This window comes from Molossus molossus, unplaced genomic scaffold (assembly GCF_014108415.1).
Source record: "Molossus molossus isolate mMolMol1 unplaced genomic scaffold, mMolMol1.p scaffold_m16_p_22, whole genome shotgun sequence".
NCBI lineage: Eukaryota > Metazoa > Chordata > Mammalia > Chiroptera > Molossidae > Molossus > Molossus molossus.
Window position 1 is genome coordinate 20,952,932 of NW_023425358.1, and position 23,549 is coordinate 20,976,480.

General features: G+C 39.8%; 1 protein-coding gene and 1 pseudogene across 14 annotated transcripts in view; one reads left to right on the plus strand and one right to left on the minus strand.

The window, feature by feature from the left end:
• The window catches only part of HORMAD2 (HORMA domain containing 2), a 122,481-nt gene that overhangs the window by 18,584 nt on the left and 80,348 nt on the right, over positions 1–23,549 (minus strand). The gene's annotated exons all lie outside the window — the stretch shown is intronic.
• LOC118640298 lies at positions 5,804–6,302 on the plus strand (annotated as a pseudogene).

A 23,549-nucleotide genomic window follows, 5' to 3' on the forward strand; every position in this document is an offset into this window, starting at 1 on the left:
CATCATTTATTTCTTTATTCATTTACTTTTAAAAAGTTTGGTTTGAATGTTTGTTACTGCATTTGGCTGTCTTTTCTCCTTACTCTCTACACTCTATGGGTGTGACTCCTAGGAATCAGTTCCAATGAATAAGCAAAGACCACTTTTTTTTTTCTTTTTTGTAGTATTCAAATATGTTTATTGAAATGGTTCTTCACTCATCTTAATTCAGGGTGCTTTTAGTACTGCTTCCTTCTGAAAGAGCATCCTTCTGTAAGCCTTGCTTTTCCTCCTGTAGGCTGACAGAGGACAGTTGGTCAGCCAACACACGAAACTACCATGTGTGCATGGCTGAAGATGGAAAGATCACCACATTCATGTATTCAACCTAGATCTTCCTTTTGAATTCCAGATCCATGTGTGTAATCACTGCCTACTAAAAATCTCCACATGGATGTTCCAAAGAAAACTCAATGTAATGTGTCCAAATTGGATATGATCATCTGCCTCTCAGCTTACTCCCAGTCTTTGCTCTCACTCTGTGATTCCCCTGGAGGTGTTCAAGTTAAAAACCTAGGAGTCATCCATAGCTGTTCTACCATTCTCACCCTAACATCGAACTAGTCACCAATTCCTATTACTCCTACCTCCTTAATAGCTCTCAAATCCATCCATTTTTCTCTGTTTTCCCTGCTTCAACATTAGCCCAGTCTAGCATCATCTCTCCTGATTACTGGGTCTGAAATGCCTATTATTACTGCTTCTCCAATTCATTCTCCACTCTGGAGCCTAAGTAGTCCTATATTAAATCTAACCACATCACTCTTCTGATTGATCATCCACCCATTAAAGACTTCCCATTGTCCTCAGGATAAAGTCCAGACTCCTATGGCCCTGACCCATCACTATAGCTTCATCTTGCCCTAGACTTACTTAGTCACTTGCAATTCTCCAAATGGGCTCTGTTCTCTCCCCTCTAGACTTTGCCTTTCGTGCCCATCCCCATGCTCTGCTCCTCCCTTAATCACCAGGCCCAGGGTCAGCCCTTGAATTTCTTCCACCTACTGGCCTTCCCTGACACCTCTAGGGCTGTTTTCTGTTCTTACCTTTTCTGTAGCATTTACTACATCTTATTCTCAGGCCTATCTACCAGTCTTATCATCCAGAGTATAAACTCCTTGAGGTTAGTGATACTATATTAGTCATCTTTCTGTTCCCAGGTTCCTGGCATCTGGTAGGTGCTCTTAAATTATTAGTTGTATGAATGAATGCATTTTGAAATTGATTTTTAAGCCAGGCATTGTGCTGAGCACTAGCATTATATCTCTAGTAATATAAAAATGAATAAGAGAGTCATTATCAAGACTTGAGTCTTTTAAGGGAGAAGCAGAAAGCAACGATTACAATATAATGCAATACAATTTAATAGACATATTCATTCAATAGCCACAATAGACATTCATTCATTAGGCAATTAGTTATTGAGTGTCAGTTCTGTGCACGGTACTGTTTTAGGTGCTTGAGGCGCATCAGTGACAAAAGAGATAAAATCCCTGCCCTGTAGATTTTACAATCTGGCTATTTTTGGCTTAATAATTTAATGGCATCTCACTGCTTTTAGGACAAAGTCCGTACCTTGGGTTTTCATACACCAATAGTGGTTCTTTACATTTCTAGAGAGGGAGAGGGGTCACAGATTTGCTATAAGACCCTGATGAAAGCTATGTACTCTCTCCTCAGAAAAATGCTCACAGGAAGAAAGAGAGAGAGAGAGAGAGAGAGAGAAGGGAAAGAGAGAGAAGGGAGAGAGGGGAGGGGAGGGGAGGGGAGGGGAGGGGAGGGAGGAAGGAAGGAAGGAAGGAAGGAAGGAAGGAAGGAAGGAAGGAAGGAAGGAAGGAAGGAAGGAAGGGGAGAAAGGAGAGGAAGGAGAGGAAGGAGAGGAAAGGGAGGAAGGGAGGAAAGGGAAGAGAAGGAAACGTTCACACATTCATCCACTGTAGCAGGCCATTTGAAGGGGCTCCAAGACCCCCTGAATACCTCTCAATTAGAGTCAGGACCCCACAGGGCCTGGCTGTGCCCAGCAGTACAAGCCTCATCTTTTCCACTCTACTTCTTACTCTCTGACCTCTCAGTTTTCTTATATCTTGCTTCTTCCTGATTCCAGACCTTTGCACGATGTTCCTTCTGCCTAAAATGCTCTTTTCCCTCCACTTGCCCTCTCTTTGCCTAATTAATTCCTAGTCATTCTTCCAATCTCAGATGAAAAAGTTATTTTCTCAAAGAAAATCTTCCTACCCCCATTACAATTAAGTTAGGTCTCCTCCAATCACATGCTCTTTTTAATTTTTTTTAACCCTCACCAGAGGATATGTTTCATTGATTTGAGAGAGAGAGAGAGAGAGAGAGAGAGAAATATTGCTCGGTTGCCTCCCATACTTGCCCTAACCATGGGTCAAACCTGAAACCTAGGTATGTGCCCTGACTGGGAATCGGTGTATGGGACAACACTTCAACCCACTGAGCTCACTGGCCAGAGCCCAGTCATATGCTCTTTTTTTTTCTTTTTTTTTTATCCTCACCCGAGGACATTTTTCCATTTTTTGTTCAGGTAGAGTGGGAGGGAGAGAGAGGAACAGAGAGAGAGAGAGAAACATCGATGTGAAAGGGACACATCGAGTGGCTGCCACCCGCACAACCGACCAGGGCCGGGGACAAACTGCAACCGAGGTACGTGCCCTTAGCGGGAACCGAACCCGGGTCTCTCAGGACCGCAGGCCGACGCTCTAACCACTGAGCCAAACCGGCCAGGGCTGGTCATATGCTCTTAAATAGAGATCAAGGAGATCAAGGGCATGCCTGTCTTGGTCACAAATTGCACACAGTAGGAACTCAACAAATGTTTTAATGAATGAATGAATCTTTAAAGAACACTCTGCCAGCAGTGTAGAAGGGTGTTGGAGGCATCAAGTGGATGCAGGGTGATGAGTCATGTCACTGTAGTAGTAAGGTGATAACTTGGGTGGCACTGCAGTTAGAGAAGTCAACAATGAGAACTATTTAGAACGTAGAGTAAGAATAATAGTCAATTGCCTATGATGGTTAAGAAGAGGCAGGTATGTCAATAATGACTCCCAGTTTCTGGTTTAGCTAATTTCATAGATGGAGATGCTATTCTCTCAAGTAGAAAACAATGTGAGTTTTGAACCTGTTGAGTTTGAGTACCTGTGAAACCCCAAGTGAACATACTGAATAGGCAGCTGTATGTGGAAGTCTAGAGCTCATTAGAGAGGTCTGAGTTGAAGATGTAAATTTGAGAGTCATCAGGATATGGAGGCTAATTAATGCCATGGGTGTGGAAGAGTTTGCTTATTGAGAGATGAGAGCGTGAGAAGGGAAAGGGGCCAGGACATAGCCTAAGGAACTCCAACATTTAGAGATTAGGTGGAAGATGAGCCAACAAAGGAGATTGAGAAAGAGAGATAAAAGACGACTAGCATATCGTCATATAAAGAAAGGCAAGGGAAGAGTTTTAAGAAGAGGGAATAGAGAAAATAAAAAGGGGTGACGATGGTGGTTAATAGTTCTAGATATTGCCCTGGCCGGTTTGGCTCAGTAGTTAGAGCGTTGGCCTGCGGTCCTGAGAGACCCGGTTCGGTTCCCGCTAAGGGCATGTACCTCGGTTGCAGTTTGTCCCCGGCCCTGGTCGGTTGTGTGGGTGGCAGCCACTAGATGTGTTCCTTTCACATCGATGTTTCTCTCTCTCTCTCTGTTCCTCTCTCTCCCTCCCACTCTACCTGAACAAAAAAAATAGTTCTAGATATTGCTAAGAGGTCAAGGAAGATGAGGACTGAAATATGTTCTCTTGATTTAGCCACAGGAAGGTTACTAGGTGCAATGGATTGGTGGGGGCAAAAGTCACCTTGAAATCAGTTGAAGAGAGTGAATAAAATATATTTAAAAATTGAGACAGCTGCCCTGGCCGGTTTGGCTTAGTGGTTAGAGCGTCGGCCTGTGGTCCAGAGAGACCCGGGTTCAGTTCCCGCTAAGGGCACGTACCTTGGTTGCGGTTTGTCCCTGGCCCTGGTTGGGTCATGCAGGTGGCAACCACTTGATGTGTCCCTTTCACATCGATGTTTCTCTCTCTCTCTCTCTTCCTCTCTCTCCCTCCCACTCTATCTGAACAAGAAATGGGAAAATGTCCTCGGGTAAGGATTAAAAAAAAAAATTTGAGACAGCTAGCCCTGGCTGGTTTGGCTCAGTGGTTAGAGCATTGGCCTGCGGACCAGATTCCGGGGTTCAGTTCCCGCTAAGGGCATGTACCTTGGTTGTGGTTTGTCCCTGGCCTCGGTTGGGGTCCTGTGGGTGGCAATCAGTTGATGTGTCTCTCTCACATGGATGTTTCTCTCTCTCTCCCTCCCGCTCTATCTAAAGATAAATGCAAAATTGTCCTCGGGTGAGGATAAAAAAAATTGAGACAGCTAGTATACACAGTTTTATAAAAGTCAAGAGGGAATGAACAACTCAGCCTGGGGAATTTAGAGAAGGCGTCTTACCAGAAGATGGACACTGACTTGGGTCTTAAAGAATGAGTAGGTGCTCTGGCAGATGTTGCTCAGTGGTTAGAGTATCAGCCCATGGACTGAAGGGTCACAGGTTTGATTCTGGGTCAAGGGCACACACTTAGGTTGCAGGTTTGATTCCCAGCCAGGTCAGGGTGAGTGTGAGAGGCAACCAATCAATGTGTCTCTCTCACATCGATGTATGTTTCTCTCTTTCTCCCCTCCCCTCATCCCTTCCTCCCTTCCACTCTCTCTAAAAATCAATGGGAAAAATAACCTCAGGTGAGGATTAACAAACAAAAAAAGAATGAGTAGGAGTTCACCAGACTAGAGATGATGGGGTAAGGAGGTCATTATAGGCAGAGGTTCAGTATGTTTAAAGACACTGAATCATGAAAAGATATGGACAGTATATGAAACTGTGAGAAATGTCCCTTTATTAGGTTGGCTCTTAGGGTAAGGTGTTATGTATCTAACACACTTTGGTTAAAAATGTAAATTCCCCTGGAATTATTATTTAATATGCTGTTAGTGCAAGTTAACTAATCAAATGGTCTCCAAGTGGCAGCCTTCTGAACGCAGGGCCTCAGAGGCTTTGGAAAGAAAACAGAGAAGCCCTGGCCGGTTTGGCTCAGCAGTTAAGACATCAGCCCACAATCACTGTTCTATATTATCGATGTTTCTATCCCTCTCTCTCCCTTCCTTTCTCTCTAAAATCAATAAAGAAAAAAAAGCAAAAAAAAAAAAAGAAAAGCACCAGCCCACAAACCAAAGGGTCATGGGTTCAATTCTGATCAAGGGCATGTACTTGGGTTGTGGGTTCGATCCCCAGCCCCCGTCGGGGTCGTGCAGGAGGCAACCAATTAATGTGTCTTTCTCACATTGCTGTTTCTCTCTCTCTTCCTCCCTCCCTCCCTTCCAGTCGTTAAAAAAATTAATAGAAAAATATCATCAGGTAAAGATTAACAAAAAAAAAAATAATTTTTTTAAAAATAAATAAATAAAGAAGACAGGTAAGTTTCAATATAGAAAGATCAGCCAGGGCACAGTACTTACTTTACATTATGAAGTAGATTTTGCCCTGGCCAGTTTTGCTCAGTGGTTAGAGCGTTAGCCTGTAGGCCGAAAGATTACGAGTTGGATTCCCAGTCAAGGACATGTGCTTGGGTTGCAGGTTCAATCCCTGGCCCTGGTTGGGGTCATTTGGGAGGTAACCAATTGATGTGTCTCTCTCACTCCTTCCCATCCACTCTATCTGAAAATCAATGGAGCACTGCGCCAGAGCTTGTGGCATCAATACGCCCGTGTGTCCATGGAGAGAGGTTGAGGCATTGGAGCTCCAGCCCAAGGCACCAGGGTGCCGGGACTGCAAGGATGTCAGCTTCGTAGTCTGGGCCACTGTCCGGGCTGTGAGCAAGAGGAAGCTACAGCCTACCCAGGCCGCCCTCACTGACATCTTCAGCAGTAAACAAGACAAAACAACTCCTTAAAGATAAGCCTGAACACATAGGTGTGAAAGTTGGTGTCCAAACCAGGGGTTGTAATGGTCTTTCTTATACTCTTGAATATGCAAAGACAAAAGGAGATTCTCATGAAGAAGTTGTTCAGGATAGAGTCAGGGTGTTCATTGAAAAGAAAGCACAGCTAATACTTTTAGGAACAGAAATGGACTATGTTGAGGACAAGTTATCCAGTGAGTTTGTGTTCAATAACCCAAACGTTGTCAAAGGAACATGTGGCTGTGGAGAAAGCTTTAATATTTGACTCCTCAGGACTGCTCTGGCTGTGAGCTCCGGGAAAGCTGTGGGAGCCCTGGCTTACTAAAGAAATCATGTGACTCTCACGTGCTTAAGGTTGATAATGCATGGCTGCCTCATGAGGAAAATAAACTGATGCATTTTGGAAACAAAGCCAGTGTGTTAGATATCAGAAGTGATATTTATATTCGTTTTAGGGGACAGAATGTGAGAAGCCATCACTCTCTTTGGGTCATTTTTCAGATCTGTAAAGAAATAAAATCCTACCCTGCAAAAAAATAAAAAATAAAATAAAATAAAAATCAATGAAAAGGTATCCTTGTGTGAGGATTAACAACAACAACAACAAAAAAGAGGTAGATTTGTGTGGTGAACCAAGGCAGGGAGCTCCCGATGACCAGGAAATATCTTAAGGACTTCCTTTGTGGGAGGTATATGTGCAGTGAAATTTGCTTACTTCAAAATTATTTGTCAGGTCAAATCTGGCAAAATGTTTTCTTTTTAGAAAGATAGTTCCTTACCAGTATAGATTTATAAGCAAGTGTTCATAAGTATGGAATCTTTGGATTTGGAAGTTCCTAGATCATGGAATTTCATGGTTTGCCCTGGCCGGTTTGGCTCAGCCGTTAGAGCATTGGCCTGCGGTCCAGAAAGACCCAGGTTCGGTTCCCGCTAAGGGCACGTACCTCGGTTGGTTTGTCCCTGGTCCTGGTTGGGTTTTGCAGGTGGCAACCACTTGATGTGTCCCTTTCACATCAATGTTTCTTTCTCTCTCTTTCCCTCCCATTCTATCTGAACAAAATATGGAAAAATGTCCTCAGGTGAGGATTAAAAAAAAAAGAAATTTCATGGTTCAGAGAGGGTCTGTGCACCTACAAGTTAAGTTGTAGCATTGATGTTAGTTTTGCTTCTTTTCCTTTGACATTTACCTTTTTTGCACAATGAAAGGTAGATCAACAGCGATTATAAAATAAATGCTATTAGCATAAATGTAGCTCATGTTAATATGTGATACATGAGTAGTAAGAAATCAAATTCTTAAAGAGAACACTTATTTCCAACTCCAGTGGAGCTGTGAGCGCTCTGAAATGTTGGGAAGTGTCTCATATTCTACTGGGATTAATGAAGTTTGCCCATCCATTTACAGTCTTGATTTTCTATAGTTTATGACCAGGGTTCTGGACCATGGTTATTTCTATTTAAGAAGTAGATACATATTCACCTAAGAGTCATAACTACACATTTCCATTAATCTTCAATTATATCAATTCTTCCTCCATATTTTCTAAGGCATCATATGGCTTTAAAAGTTCTATAATTAATTCATTAATTCAACAAATGTTTTTGAGCACTTTCTCTGTGCCAGACACTGTGCTAATAAGCACTAGAGACACTAAGCTGCTCAAGATACACTCCTGTCCTCAAAGAGGGCCTGGTGGGAGAAACAAACTGGTTACAGATGAAATGATATAGAGTCATGTGTAGGGTAAAGCAAAGGTTCCAAAAGATCTTAGCAACTTTTCCTGGGGAGGCCTGGAAAGGCTTCAAAGGAGTTGTGAAGGTTGAATTAAGTAGTATAAGATGAGCAGACATTCACCAAGCAATTGGCATTAGGGACTGAGGTTGCTGAAAGAATACTCTAGACAAAAGGAGCACAGCTACAGGGATACAAAGAAGAATATCTCTGGAGAATTGGGACTAGTTCAGTGGGACTAATTGGAAGGGCACAGGGTTAGACACTGTCATTCTCTGAAGTTTGGGCTTTGAACTGTAATGGAGTGCCACCAAAGGGTTCTAAGAGCATATTTGTTTTTGAAAGGTCCCTTTGGCAGGAATGTGAAGAGTGGACTGGAGAGGTGTGAGACAAAAAACAATGAGGCTACTTCAGAAGAGAATTTTTCTGAGCAAGAGAAGAGCAGTAGTGAGGTCAGAGAGGAGACAACCAATGAAGCAGAGGGCTGAGCAGAAAAAACGAATGCCTGAACCCAAACCCTAACATGACTTGGTCATTACTTGAAATGGGCATAGGGATGGCAAAGAAAAGAAAGGAGTTAAAAATGACAAAAATTGCCCTGTCCTGTTTGGCTCAGTGGTTAGAGCATCAGCCCACAGACTAAAGGGTCAAGGGTTTGATTCCCTGTCAGGCGCATGTACCTGCCCAGGTTTGATCCCGGAGCGCCAGTCAGGGTCATGCAGGAGGCAACCAATTGATGTCTCTCTCTCTCTCCGCCACCCCCCTCCCTTCCACTCTATCTAAAAATCAATGGAAAAATATCCTCAGGTGAGGATGAACAACAGCAAAAATTACCCACGTTTCTGGTAATATCATTGACTAAGATGAGAAACAAAGAAAGCTGAGGGGGTGGGTGATGAGAAAATGATGGGGAGGGTAGAGGGAGAAATAATTGACTCTGTTTTAAAATTCTGAATTGGAGGTGAGACATCCAAATAAAGATGTCCACCAGGGCACTGACTATATGTCCTAGAGCTCAGGATGGAGGAAATTGCATCAAGAGCACGTATAGAAAGATATATTTGCTTTGGACAAGAGATGTGATATTACTTGAGGTCTGCAAGGAAGAAGATAAAAGTGAATGTAAATATAGGTACATCTTTAAATATGGGGCAGGAAATAGAATGATTCATACTTAAGGTCTTAATTATTTCTATAGAGTTTAGATCATCAGCTTAGAAAGGGAAGGAATTGGTCTTGGGTGGTGCTTAAGACATTTATGTGGTAAAATTATGGACAATGGAAAAGGGAGTCAATAATAGACTTTTAAAATTAATATTGACTGTTGCTTAGGATCCAGATAGCTTTAAGATATAATACCTTCAAATTAACACTTAAGTTTGACATATTTAAAAATGTGCTCTTCTACAGATTAAAAATGTGCTATTCTTGCCCTGGCCGGTTTGGCTCAGCGGTTGGAGCGTCGGCCTGCGGTACAGAGAGACCCAGGTTCGGTTCCCGCTAAGGGCGCGTACCTTGGTTGCAGTTTGTCCCTGGCCCTGGTTGGTCGTGCGGGTGGTAGCCACTCGATGTGTCCCTTCACATCGATGTTTCTCTCTCTCTCTCTTCCTCTCTCTCCCTCCCGCTCTATCTGAACAAAAAATGGAAAAATGTCCTCGGGTGAGGATTAAAAAATAAAACAAATAAATAAATAAAAATGTGCTATTCTTTTAAAAAACATTTGAATGCGTACAACAGACCATATACTGTGCTAAGAACATCATAAATGTTATCTCATTTATTCCTCACAATAACAGTGTGAGGGTAGGGAGAGAGGATTTATTCTTCTTTTACAGATATGGAAACTGATGCTCAGAGAAGTGATATGACTTGTCCAGTTCACACATTTAGTAAGTGGACGTTCTGAACTCAGACCTCCTGGTTTCAAATTTAATGCTCCTCATAATTTAACTCTTCAACCCAAAGGGGAAAACAAAAGTAGGAAATTGCAAGTGAAGCCATCAGAACTCTATGTAGCTTTCATAGGCTTCTATATGGGGTTGACCCTTTTGAAGCATAACCTACTGAGACCTCAAACTAAACACAGCCAAAGCCAAGTTCATTTTTTCCCCCTTTGTAACCAGTTTTTCCTCTGACTTTTCAGTTTGTGTTATTCACCATATCCCAGTCATCAAAGGTCAAAAACATAGTCACTTTAGATTCCTCTCTTATCCCCTAATGCCTACACAAAGTTCTTAAATGAGTAAATGGAATAGCACAAATAGAGCACTGGTACAACATCACACATATACAAGTCATTCAGTGACTGATGGCTGTTACCATTCCTACTGCCTCAGGTATCCCATACTCCAACCAAACTGGATTGTTGTGGTAAACTGAAAAAATAGGGCAGCATTTTTCAATGTGACCACCAAGGCAGAGACTGGGATGATGTGGCCACAAGCTAAGGAATGCCAGCAGCCACCTGAAGCTGAAAGAGGCAAAAAACAGAATCTCCCCTAGAGCCTCCAGAGGGAGTACAGCTCTGCCTACACCTTGATTGCAGCCCAGGAACACTGACTTTGGATTTCTGGCCTCTGGTGAGAGAATACATTTCTTGTTTTAAGCCACCAAGCTTGTGGTAATTTGTTACAGAAGCCCTAGGAAACTAATATAGTTACGTTCCCCAAACACCTCATTCCTTTCCCTCTTCTTTATTTCCTCCACAAAAAAATCTTCTATTACTTATTCATTTTAAATTTTGAATAATTCCTCCAAGGTCAACCTCTAAAAATATTTAATCCACAAAGACTTTTCTGCTTCTTTAATCATATGTGACCTTTCTTTCTTGAGCAAATCCCCACAGCACATTTTTGTAATTGTGTTTTTCTGACAACATAAATATTTTTTAAAAATTTGTTTTTCTTGCCCTGGCCGGTTTGGCTCAGCGATTAGAGCATCAGCCTGCGGTCCCGAGAGACCCGGGTTCGGTTCCTGCTAAGGGCATGTACCTTGGTTGCAGTTTGTCCCCGGCCCTGGTCGGTCGTGCGGGTGGCAGCCACTCGATGTGTCCCTTTCACATCGATGTCTCTCTCTTCCTCTCTCTCCCTCCCACTCTACCTGAACAAAAAATGCCCTCGGGTGAGGATAAAAAAATAAAAAAAAAAATTGTTTTTCTTTATTGATTTTTAGAGAGAGGAAGGGAGAAGGAGAGAGATAGAAAAATCGATGAGAGAGGACATCTATTGGTCACCTCCTGCATCCCCCCCCCCACCACTGGGCACTGGGTCAACAACCTGGGCATATGCCCTGACTGGGAATCAAACCAGCAACCTCTTGGTGCATGAGTTGAAGCTCAACCACTGAGCGACACCAGCTGGGCACAACATAAATATTTTTCAACAATTTGTCCTTTATCTGGGACTAGGTTTTAAGTTCTTTAGGAATTCATTTGTGTTTAATATTATGGTCTTTAGACTCTCTACAATGCCTTATGCAGTGTCTTTTACACAGTAGGTATCAATAATTCTTTTACTACCTACTTTTACCACCTACAGAAGTGTTCAGTTACACAGTTATTCCTATATCCTAAAGTTGCACTGTCTATTATGGTAACCATAGCCACATGTGACCATTTAAATTTAACTTAATCAAAATCAAATGCAAATACAGTTCCTAAGTTGCATCACATTTCAACTGTTCAATAGTCACATGTAAATGTTCAATTCAAGCATTCAATAACACATATTAGACATCATAGATATAGAACATTTTCATCATCTCAGAAAGTTCAATTGGAAAGAACTGTTTTACAGAGGCAATCTGGGTATAATCCAAGTAAACATAAAGTTTCCTAGAGATCATAGTGATACTAGAAATACAGAAACTATAAACACGTTTTTTCTCAAAATGCAAAGACTTATTCTTATAAAAATGTCAATTTTCCTAAGATTATTTTATCAAGTCAATACCATCCCAATCAAAATTCCAATAATATGTCTATTTAAGCTTTAAAGCTGATTCTAACAGTCACCCAGAAGAGTAAATATACAGGAAAATCTTTAAAATCCTGAAAAAGAAAATAACTATGAGGGGGAAAGAGTCACTCTTTCAGATAACAAATTATAATATACAGATTATATAATATATGATAACAGTAATATAGAAGTAGATATATGGATCAGTAAAACAAAATAGCAGTCTAAAACCAAACCTATATATCTATGGTTTTTTTACTTATGATAAAAGTGGCATTCAAATTAGCAGGGAAAAGGTAGACAATTCAACTGGCACCAACACAATGGGAACATGTTCTCACACTGGAAAAAAAAGATCCTGGCTAGTTTAAGGAGCCAAATGTAAAAAGCAAATATATAAACTTATTAGCAGAAAATTTTATTTATAACTTTAGCATTGAAAAGACCTTCTTAAGCAAGATATAAAATGATAAAACCATGGAAAAACAGCCCAGGTTTTTAAATTGGATGACTTAATATTAAGATGTCATTACCCAAAGCAATCTACAGATTCAATACAATAAAATCCTGATGACTTTTTTTTTTCCAGAAATAGAAAAATACATTAAAAATTTTTTTAATTTGATTTAAGGGAGAGGGAGAGAGACATCAATTGGCTGCCTCCTGCATGCCTCCAACTAGAGATTTGGCCCACAACCTGGGCCTGTGCCCAGACCTGGAATCGAACTGGCGACCTCTTGGTGCATGGGTTGACGCTCAACCACTGAGCCACACGGGCCAGGCGAAAAACACATTTTAAAGTTCATATAGAATTTCAAGGGACCCTGAAATTCTAAAACAATCTTGAAAAAGAACAAAATTGGAGGGCTCAACCCTCCTGATTTCTTCCTGATTTACTACAAAGCTATAGTAATCAAAACATGTGGTACTGGCATAAAGACAGACATATAGACCAAAGGATAGAATAGAGAGCCCAGAAATAAACCCTCATTTATAAGACCAAATGATTTCAACAAAGGTGTTAAGAACACTCAATGGAGAAAGGATTTTTCAACAAATAGTGTTAGGAAACTGGATATCCAGATGCAAAAGAATGAAGTTGGACCCTTACACCACATATGTAAATTAACTCAAAATGGATCAAAGACCTAAACATAGAGCTAAAACTATAAAAATCATAGAAGACAACCTAGGAGAAAGCTTTATCACATTGGATTTGGCAAGAATTTCTTAGATATGACACTAAAAAACAAAAGCAACCATGGAAAAAACAGATAGCTTGGACTTAATCAAAATTAAAAACTTTTGTGCATCAAGGAACACTACCTAGACAGTGACTAGACAACCCAGGAAATAAGATAAAATATTTGCAAATCATATATCTGATAAGAGATTAATAGCCATAATACATAAAGACCTCCTACAATTCAACAACAAAAAACAACCTGATTAAAAGCTGGGCAAAGTATTTGAATAGGCATTTCTCCAAAGGTATACAAATGGCCAAAAAGCAAATGAAAAGATTCTTAACATCACTAATTGTTAGAGAAATGCAAATCAAAAACATAATGAGATATCACCATCACACCTTTTAGGATGGCTATTATGTTTTTGTTAAAAAAAGAAAAGCCCTGGCCGGTTTGGCTCAGCAGTTAGAGCGTTGACCTGCGGTCTAGAGAGACCTGGGTTTGGTTCCCGCTAAGGGCACATACCTCAGTTACAGTTTGTCCCCAGCCCTGGTTGGGTCGTGCGGGTGGCAACCGCTAGATGTGTCCCTTTCACATCAACGTTTCTCTCTTTCTCTTCCTCCCACACTATCTGAACAAAAAATGGAAAAATGTACTCAGGTGAGAATAAAAACATAAAATAAAATAAAGAAAAGAAATACTGGGGATGACGTGAATTGCTGGTAGGAATGTAAAATGTAATAGCTGCTATGGAAAACAGGATGGCAGTTCCTCATAAAATTAAAAATAGAATTACCATATGATCCAGCAATTCCACTTCTAGGTATATACCCAAAAGAAATGAAAGCAGAAACTTGAACAGATATTTTTTACACCTATGTTAACAGTAGTATAATTCACAATAGTCAAAAGGTAGAAGCAACCCAAATGTCCAACGATAGATGAGTGAATAAACAAAATGTGTATATACAGACAATGGAATATTATTTAGACTTGCTACAATGTGGATGAATCTTGAGGACATTATAATAAGTAAAATAAGCCAAGCATGAAAGGACAACTATGGTATGATTTCACTTATATGAGGTACTTGGAGTAGTCAAAATCACAGAGACAGGAAGTAAAATAGTGGTTGCATGGGACTAGGGAGAAATTTAGAATTGGGTGTTTAATGGGTATGGAGTTTCAGTTTGGAAAAATGAAAAAAGTTCTGGAGACGAATGGTGGTAATGGTTGCACAACAGTGTGAATGTACTTAGTATCACCAAACTGTACACTTAAAAATAGTTAAAATGATAAAGTTTATGTTTTGCATATTTTACCACAATAAATAAGTAAAAATAAAAGTGGCACACAATAAAAAAGATGCAAAACCTATTTCCTGTGGTGGTAGAGTCTTTGAACAGGACAATCTGAACAATCTACAAAATTTCAAATGCATATACTCTGATCCCTAGGCATCTACTCTAGAGTAATGCTCCCATATTCACACACAGAGTCATGTTCAAGGACATTTCCTGAAATAATGTTCCTAAGGAAAAGAAAAATAACTTAAATGTTCCAGTAATAGCAGAAAGTTGAAGTAAAACAGAATACTTTGCTACTGAGGAATACTATGCAGTAGTTTAAAGAATGAAGTTAATATAAATATACCGACAAAAAAAAATCTCCAAGATATATGTTAAGTGAAAAAAGCAAGTTTCAGAAGACAGTAATATCATATTTATCTTTTAAAATGTCCACAAATCAAATATATGCACATATGTATGTGTGTATATGTAAATACATTATATATGTGCATATATACATATATAGTATTGTCCAATAGAAATAGAATGTAAGACACAATTACAAGCCACATATATAATTTTAAAGTTTCTTGTAGATATATTTTAAAAGGGAAAAAGAAATAAATTCAAATTTTAATATTTGTATTTAATCCAAGATATAAAAATATTATCATTTCAATATGTAATCAGTATACAAACTATTGAGATAGTCTTTATTCTTTTTTATTTCTCACTACATTTTCACAATCCAGTGTATATTTTACACTTATAGCATATCTTAACTCAAATTAGCCACATTTCCAAGTTCTTTTTTTTTTATCTTTTTTTTTTTTTTTTTTAATCCTCACCCGAGGACATTTTTCCATTCTTTGCTCAGGTAGAGTGGGAGGGAGAGAGAGGAACAGAGAGATAGAGAGAAACATCGACGTGAAAGGGACACACCGAGTGGCTGCCACCCACACAACCGACCAGGGCCAGGGACAAACTGCAACCAAGGTACGCGCCCTTAGCGGGAACCGAACCCGGGTCTCTCCGGACCGCAGGCCGACGCTCTAACCGCTGAGCCAAACCAGCCAGGGCCATTTCCAAGTTCTTAATAGCCACATGTAGCTAGTGGCTACCATATTGGACAGCACATCTTATATACGTGTGTGTGTGTGTGTGTGTGTGTGTGTGTGTGTTTTAAATACAAAGTTAAAGATATGAAATATCTGTCCGGCCGGTGTGGCTCAGTGGTTGAGCCTCGAACCATGCACCAAGAGGTCGCTGGTTCAATTCCCGGTCAGGGCACATGCCCAGGTTGTGGGCTTGATCCCCAGTGTGAGGCATGCAGGCAGCGGCCAGTCGGTGTTCTCTCTCATCGATGTTTCCATCTCTCTCTCCTTCTCCCTTCCTCCCTCTCTAAAATCAATAAAGGAAAAAAAAATTTTTTTAAAGATATGAAATATCCTTATTGGTAATTTTAAAATTATCTATGTAGTCGTGTGTAACTTGTATAATTAAAGTTAATTAAAAATGTACAGTTCCGCCCTGGCCGGTTTGGTTCAGTGGTTAGAGCGTCGGCCTGAGGTCCTGAGAGACCTGGGTTCGGTTCCCGCTAAGGGCGCGTACCTCGGTTGCAGTTTGTCCCCTGCCATGGTCGGTTGTGCGGGTGGCAGCCACTCGATGTGTCCCTTTCACATCGCTGTTTCTCTCTCTCTCTGTTCCTCTCTCTCCCTCCCACTCTACCTGAACAAAAAATGGAAAAATATCCTTGGTTGAGGATAAAAAAAAAACAAAAAAATTAAAAAAAAGAAGAACCCCTCCCCCCTTTCTGTTCAAAAATAAATAAATAAATAAATAAAAATAAAAATCAAACTTTATAAAAAAAAATGTACAGTTCCACATTATTTGCTTATTGTTAAAATTATGACTTTTATTACTTGATGTGTTTATAATCAACATGTTTATTACTTCAACTCTTTGTTTTCCTTTATTTCAATATGATGAAAGCTTTATTATGAAACTATTTTTATTTGTAATCTGGAAAGGTCATGAATGAACATAAAAACACCTTAAAGTTTACGCCCTGTCTGGTTTTGCTCAGTGGTTAGAGTGTCGGCTGGCAGACCAATGGGTCACGGGTTCAATTCCAGTCAAGGGCACATACCTTGGTTGCGGTTTGTCCCCAGCCCTGATCAGGGTCGTGCAGGAGGCAACCAGCCAACGTGTCCCTCTCACGTTGATATTTCTCTCTCTCTGCCTCCTACTCTATTTGAAGATAAATAGAAAAATATCCTCAGGTAAAGATTTAAAAAAAAACACCTTAAAGTTTATTTGGCTTACCTTTCACTGTTATAATATATTTAAATATGTTATTAGATACTTTTCAATAGAAAAATGTCAGTTACTTTCCTAGTTTCAAACACCTGAGTAATTAACTATTAATTCTGTGGTAGCTAAAAGTAGACATATAAAACATAAAAAAACACTCAAGCACATACTTGAATTATAAAAATGAAAACGCTTTTTCTTGGTTTGTGACATGTAGGAGGAAACCTACAGGCAATAACATGATGATGTAATTAGATGTACTAAACTTGACATAGGTTTGCTGATTCTTCAAAAAAGAGATGAATAGATAATAGATTCAGAATTGGAAATGTGATACCGTGCTTCTCATAGACTTGCTATGTAGGTCATTTGCTTGCATCTGAGTTGCTTTTATAAAGGACTTAGCAGGTGTTGAAAGGAACATAGTATAACTGTAAGTACAGAAATGACTATAGAGACAGGTCCCATACAATATATAGAAAAAGAACACTCTGGTGTGAAGACTGTCTGAGATGGAAGAGCCCTATCCGTGTGATACCCAAACCTCAGGTCAGAACTGCCTACGCTCACTGGCAGGAAGAAGAAGGCAAAGTAGATGACAATTAGGAATGCTGGCATCCTCTGAATAGTTCTTCCATACAAGATGGAGACAGAGTAGCAAAGAGATATTCACTAAGATGTCAGAGTTTCAGTCTACACTGGCTTTAAGTTAAGTTGAAGAAAAAAAGACAAAGGCCAAAAAAATCCTAATGAGAGGTAGTTGGTTGTTTAGAGTGAAGATATGTTTTAAATGAGAAGCAGACACTTAAACTTAATTTTCATTTTACTTTTCCAGCAAACAATGAAACATTTTCAGTTTCTAAAACAAAATGTAAACAAGCATACCTCTCTTTCTGATTTACTTTTATTTTATAGTATTTTTAAAAAACTTATCCTGTCCATAAGTAGACAAATGAATAAAAAAGCTGTGGTACACATACACAATGGTATACTATGCAGCTATAAGGAGGACAGATCTCCTATCCTTTGAGACGATGTGGAGGGACCTGGAGAGTATTATCCTAAGCGAAACAAGCCAAGCAGAAAACGACAAATATCACATGATCTCACTTATTTGTGGAATATAATGAACATAACAGTCTGAGAAACAGGGTAGACCCAGAGACGTGGAAGTAAGGTACAGACTGACAATTCCCAGAAGGAGGGGGAGATAAGCCACAGAACTTATATACATGTACGCATAACCGATGGACATGGACAACAAAGCTAGGGACGGGACAGGGAGGGATGGGGAGGAGGATGTCATGGGGGAAAAGGGAGAAACATCTGTAACAAAAATAAATTAATAAAAAAAATAGCTCATGCCCTGGCCGGTTTGGCTCAGCGGTTAGAGCGTTGGCCTGCGGTCGGAGAGACCAGGGTTCGGTTCCCGCTAAGGGCACGTACCTTGGTTGCAGTTTGTCCTCAGCCCTGGTTGGGTCGTGTGGGTGGCAACCACTCAATGTGTCACTCTCACGTCGATGTTTCTCTCTCTCTCTCTCCCTCTCACTCTATCTGAACAAAATATCGAAAAATGTCCTCGGGTGAGGATAAAAAAAAAAAAAAAAAAGCTCATATTAACACAATTTTAAGAAAAAAATAAACTTATCTTTATTGTTGAAAGTATTACAGATGCTCCCCCCTTTTATCCCCTATGGAGTCCCTTCTCCCCACTCCCACCCCTGCCTCCTGCCTTCTCCTGATCTATTTTTTTAAATTAATTAATTAAATTTTTTTTTATTTTTTTATTTTAGAGAGAGAGGAAGTGAGAGGGAGAGAGAGAGAGAGAAACATCGATGAGCAAGAACACTGGCCGCCTCCTGCATACCCCCAACTGAGGATAGGGCCCAAAACCTGGGCATGTGTCCTGACCGGGGAATCAAACCAGTGACTTCTTGGTGCATGGGTCGATGCTCAAACACTGAGCCACACCAGCCAGACTGATCTACTTTTTTATTTTATATTAATATATCTGAATCATTTCCTATAGTTAACAGAATTTCCTATGGCATAAATTTAGTTCATGTCTAGTTATTTAATTGCCTGCTTCCATTTTTTAATTATTTCAATTACTTATACAGTCACATAGTATAAAATTCAAAAGGCAAAATAAAGGTACAATGAAACTTTCCCAGAGCCACTAGATTCCCCCCAGAAAGCAACCACTATTACCATTTTCTTATACATCCTTCCAGAAACTGTGTTCTGTTTTCATTTTGAAATCAACTATACCACTAAAAATCTTAAACTGCTATAAAATTCACTACATCATTCTCTTCAAACTGTTTTACTAAAGCTGGAGCAGGCCTGGCTACAGTAAGAATAAAGGAAAAGGTAGAGGGTTTTGACCAAGTAACACTTCAATCTGCAGGGTCACTCTTGATGTCATTCTATGGATGTGGGCTTTTTTCCCTTGCCTCCAGTTATCTTCCCCATCTAGAGACTGTATGTTTTCCTCAGGACTAAAGGAAATAAAAGAAAATCAAATAGTGGAAGAGTAAAGGAGGAGGGTCAGGAAAGCAGACATTCAAGGTACCATGCTAAGTGCTGAGGTGGTGATGGGAGCAGCAGGATGGCATAGCAGGGATGGGCAGCAGTGTTTCAAGGAGTAAGGAACACAGATGCGTAAACAACAAACTCTAACCAACATTTAACACAGGAATGTAGGAATGTAGAGGAAGAAGGAGAATGGGGGGAGGGACTTCATAAATAAGCCCAGGGCTGGTTGAGCATGTCTGACGAGTTTCTTCTCAAACTGCAAACGTTTTTCCTGACTCATGAAAACCTAGAGCTGGGAGAATGCCAGACCAGTGTGCTGAAGCTCAGTCAGTCTTTTGGAACCAATATGGAGAGGAAAAACTAAGAACTTTGCACACACACAAAAAACATAAGAAATAATAATAAAAATCCTACTGCAGGTCACAATTGGTCTTCAGTTGTGAATCAGAAAAAACATGAGCATTTTCAAAAGCTTTCCTAAGTAGTTAAAATTAGGACTGCCAAGCATTGCTCACCTCCAGGGGGCACCACCCACATTATTGTCTATGTTTCAGGTATCACTGGAATTGTGCAGTCCACAATCAATACAACCATACATGGCAAACCCAGTTTTTTGACTACCACTTTCTAAATTTCCCCATCATTAAACTTTTACTTGGGATACAGGCTATTCCTTTTGGCTAATATTTCCTATGACAAGAAAAAACAAACATTTCGAATGTTATGAATATATTTTCTTAAAAACCCAAGGTTGTTGAGTATAAACTGCAGTGTAGCTATGCTACAGAATATGACTAGAATATATACCTAAAGAATGACACACTGTACATATTTTCCACACTATAAAGATTTTCCATGATGGGATAGGGCTGCTCAGTTTCAAATTAAACACTATTTATTTAGAAATGTAGGGCTATTTCAAATCAGGCTGGGCCAGAGAGCAGAGTAGACTAGAATTATTGTTGCAGGGCATCTGGCACGTTTTACTCTGAGGCTTTCAGAATTTAATGATTAAAGTTGAAAGTTTCTCCTTGTTTTAGAAGAGTATTTTTGGGTCCCCCCCACCCCCACCTCCTGTCCCAGTATCTCTTTTCACTGCTATTATCTAACTCAGCAATGTATAGATATCCCCCAATTTGGACAATAGCAAGACAGCTGGACATAAAAGAATTAAAAAATGAGACATGAAACTGATTATGTGAGTGTTTAAAATTATGCCACTGTAGTTTGTAATTCCTGATTAGGAAGTGTCTAACCACTGTGAAATCCAGAAATATTTGTCATCATTAGATATGGCTATGTTTTGTTCTCTTCTCTGCTTTGCATTAATTGTTGAGTCTACAGGAACCAATCTTTTAAGGGTGTGTGTGTGTGTGTGTGTGTGTGTGTGTGTGTGTGTATTGAGCTAATTCCTGGTGGTTTTTAGAATTTACCCACATTTTCCCTTTTTGTGGAAATATTTACACTGGGGATTTCCACTAAGGGAATTAAAGTTAATTGAGCTCTTTTTCTTTTTTTTGGATTATAGCAGCTGAGGCCATATTTCTATTAGTGCCTTTTCTTTCATTGCCCTACACATGAGACTTACTCTAAATGATTCTCATGAAATATTACATATGTAAAATAAGATCATGTATTTGAAAATGTCTGGCACAATATATGGCACATGTTAATCACTCAATACAAATCAAATATGTGGTTGCTCTAAATGAAATGTGCCCTAAGCTAGCATAGGAATTTTTAAAAATTTAACTTATCTTGGGGTATAAGAAGAATAAGGGAACCCTGGCTGGGTGACTCAATTGATTAGAACATTGTCCCATACACCAAAAGGTTGCAGGTTCAATTCCCAGTCAGGGCACAACCCCAGATTGTGGGTTTGATCCCTAGTTAGGGTGTGTATGGGGGGCAACCAACTGATGTTTCTCTCTCACATCAATGTTTCTCTTTCTCCCTCTCCCTCCTTTCCTCTCTCTAAAATCAATAAAAACATATCCTCAGGTGAGGATTTAAAAAAAAGAGCCCTGGCCAGTTTGGCTCAGCAATTAGAGCATCAGCCTACAGACCAGAGTTGCAGGTTGGATTCTAGTTAAGGGCATGTACCTTGGTTGTGGTTCGGTCCCCAGGCCTGATCAGAGTCATGTGGTAGGCAACCAATCGATGTGTCTCTCTCACATCAATGTTTCTCTCTCTCCCATTCTGTCTAAAAATAAATGGGAAAATGTCCTCAGGTGAGGTTTGAAAAAGAAAAAAGAAGTATAAGGGATCTCTGAGTGATAAGTGAGATTACATATTTAATAACAAAGTCTTTCACTTCAAATTTCAGCTACAAATTTCTAGTGTTCCTATAAATGCAAAACTGGAACATGAACTACATATGCTTGAAAATGCTTAACTTAAAATGAAGAAGAAAAAGACCTAGAGACACTGAAAATTGAAATACAAACTGAGACATCCTCTTAAATCCCACCCAAGAAGCAATGAATAAGCTTGAAAAATTATTCATCTGTTGTTTTTTTTTTCATGGTATAGTGCAAAGACTGAGAACTAGGGGGTTGGGTTCCATCACTGACTTGCAAGTTTCCATCACAGTAAAAAAAAAAGTTAAGGGGGAGAATATTTGCCATGTACCAAACAGCAATGCTTTGAGGATTAATGACATAATGTCTGTAAAGAGGTTGGAGCTCCTTGGAAAAAAGACACTACATAAATATAAAGTAGTATTAATATTTAGGCTTAGTCCACAATGTGAGACCTGCTTTCTTTGGCTCATGAGGTCATCAGCAGTTTTGTAAAATGTGTTCAAACACCCACAGAGGAGCATTGTTAACTTCCTCATAAGTGGACTGTAAAGCTAATCTGACCCACCTGGTCAGAGCAGTCGCGGGGGGACTATGTTCCCTTTCCGTGGTCTCTGAGAGGGTACAGACGGAGAGTGCTCAACTCCCTAAAGGAATGAGACATGGCCAAGAGAACACTTCAATAGCATTTAGGGCTTCCCAGGAATGCAGTGGGAGTTTGGGAATGTTTTGGCTTAGAATTAAACAAAAAAGCCCGGTCATATCACATCTTGATTTAGAACAAAGACTAAATTTGCCTTTCTCAGGCAAAGAAAATTTGAAGTAAGAGTGGGACTGAGAGCTACTTCTTGGAATGGTTAGTTTATATCTTTCAAGGATTTGGAAGCAAACTTGGGTATTTTTGTCCTGGGAAAGTTGTAATCTCTTTGATGACAACATCCTGATTCCTCATCAGTGTTTCAATCTGTGAAATGGTTATTGAGGGCGATCTTAAAGAGGTTTTAGTTCTAAAGTTTCAAAGAACAATTAATTCAGTGTAGACATTGCTTTGTAAAGTCTTGTGGTGTAACTGAATGACAGTAATGTTATTGTGACAAAATATTTGAATTTTTCAGTTTTAAAAGATAATTTTTTTTTAAATCCTCACCCGAGGACATTTTTGCATTTATTTTCAGATAGAGTAGGAGGGAGAGAGGGAGGGAGAGAGAGACATCGACGTGAGAGAGATACATCAAGTGGCTGCCACCCACACGACCCCAACCAGGGCTGGGGACAAACTGCAACTGAGGTACATGCCCTTAGTGGGAACCGAACCCAGGACTCTCCAGTCCACAAGCTGACACTCTAACCGCTAAGCCAAACAAGCCAGAAGATAAAATTATTTTTGATCCAAGGGTCTTAGGCATCAGAAATCACCATATTAAAAATATAAAGTTCATGAACTTATAACTATTAGTGTTTAATAGTGATTCCAAGGCTGTGTCTAAATACCAAAATATTTGAACAACAGATAGAAAAAATGTGAGGAATCTTTTATCTGGATGTTTTGTTTCTACATTGATCTAGGTTGAGTTCTTTCAGATATGATTTGGCTTCTTGTCCACTGAGTACAATGCTATTTCAGACTGACTGATGTCCTTTTTTTAGGGGAAGGGGGACAGAAATGTTATAGCTTTCTTGACTTGTCATCAAATCTACACTAACTAGAAAGTCTTTGCTAAATAAAATATTAATCTTAGTTCTTCCTCTTCCCATGCCTTGATGAATAGCTTAGTTCTAATGCCAGTGTTAGGTGTGGCAGAGCAAGATAGGCATCCACATGGAGGGATGTCAGAGCCTGTGCAGGGTGAGAAGGGCGTCCATGTGGAGAACAGGCCTGGCATGAGGAGTCAGAGGCTGAATGAAGTAAGGAGGGCCCACCGTAGGGTGTCAGAGGAGAAATGGTCCAGGGAAGGAGAGTCAGAGCCCTAGATTGGTGAGATGGATACCTATTTGTGGGTGGGGAAAGTGGCAAGGATGGGAGTTTGGTTACATTTGAGGGGGCTGATAAAATAAGTACATATATTAAGTATAATGGGAGCCAAGTTTCTCATTAATAGAGAAATTACAAATTTGGACAGTGAGGAAACTAAAATAATTTCTACAGTATTGACTCAGAATTGTCAATATAGGTGTGACCTCATGAATTCTATTATAG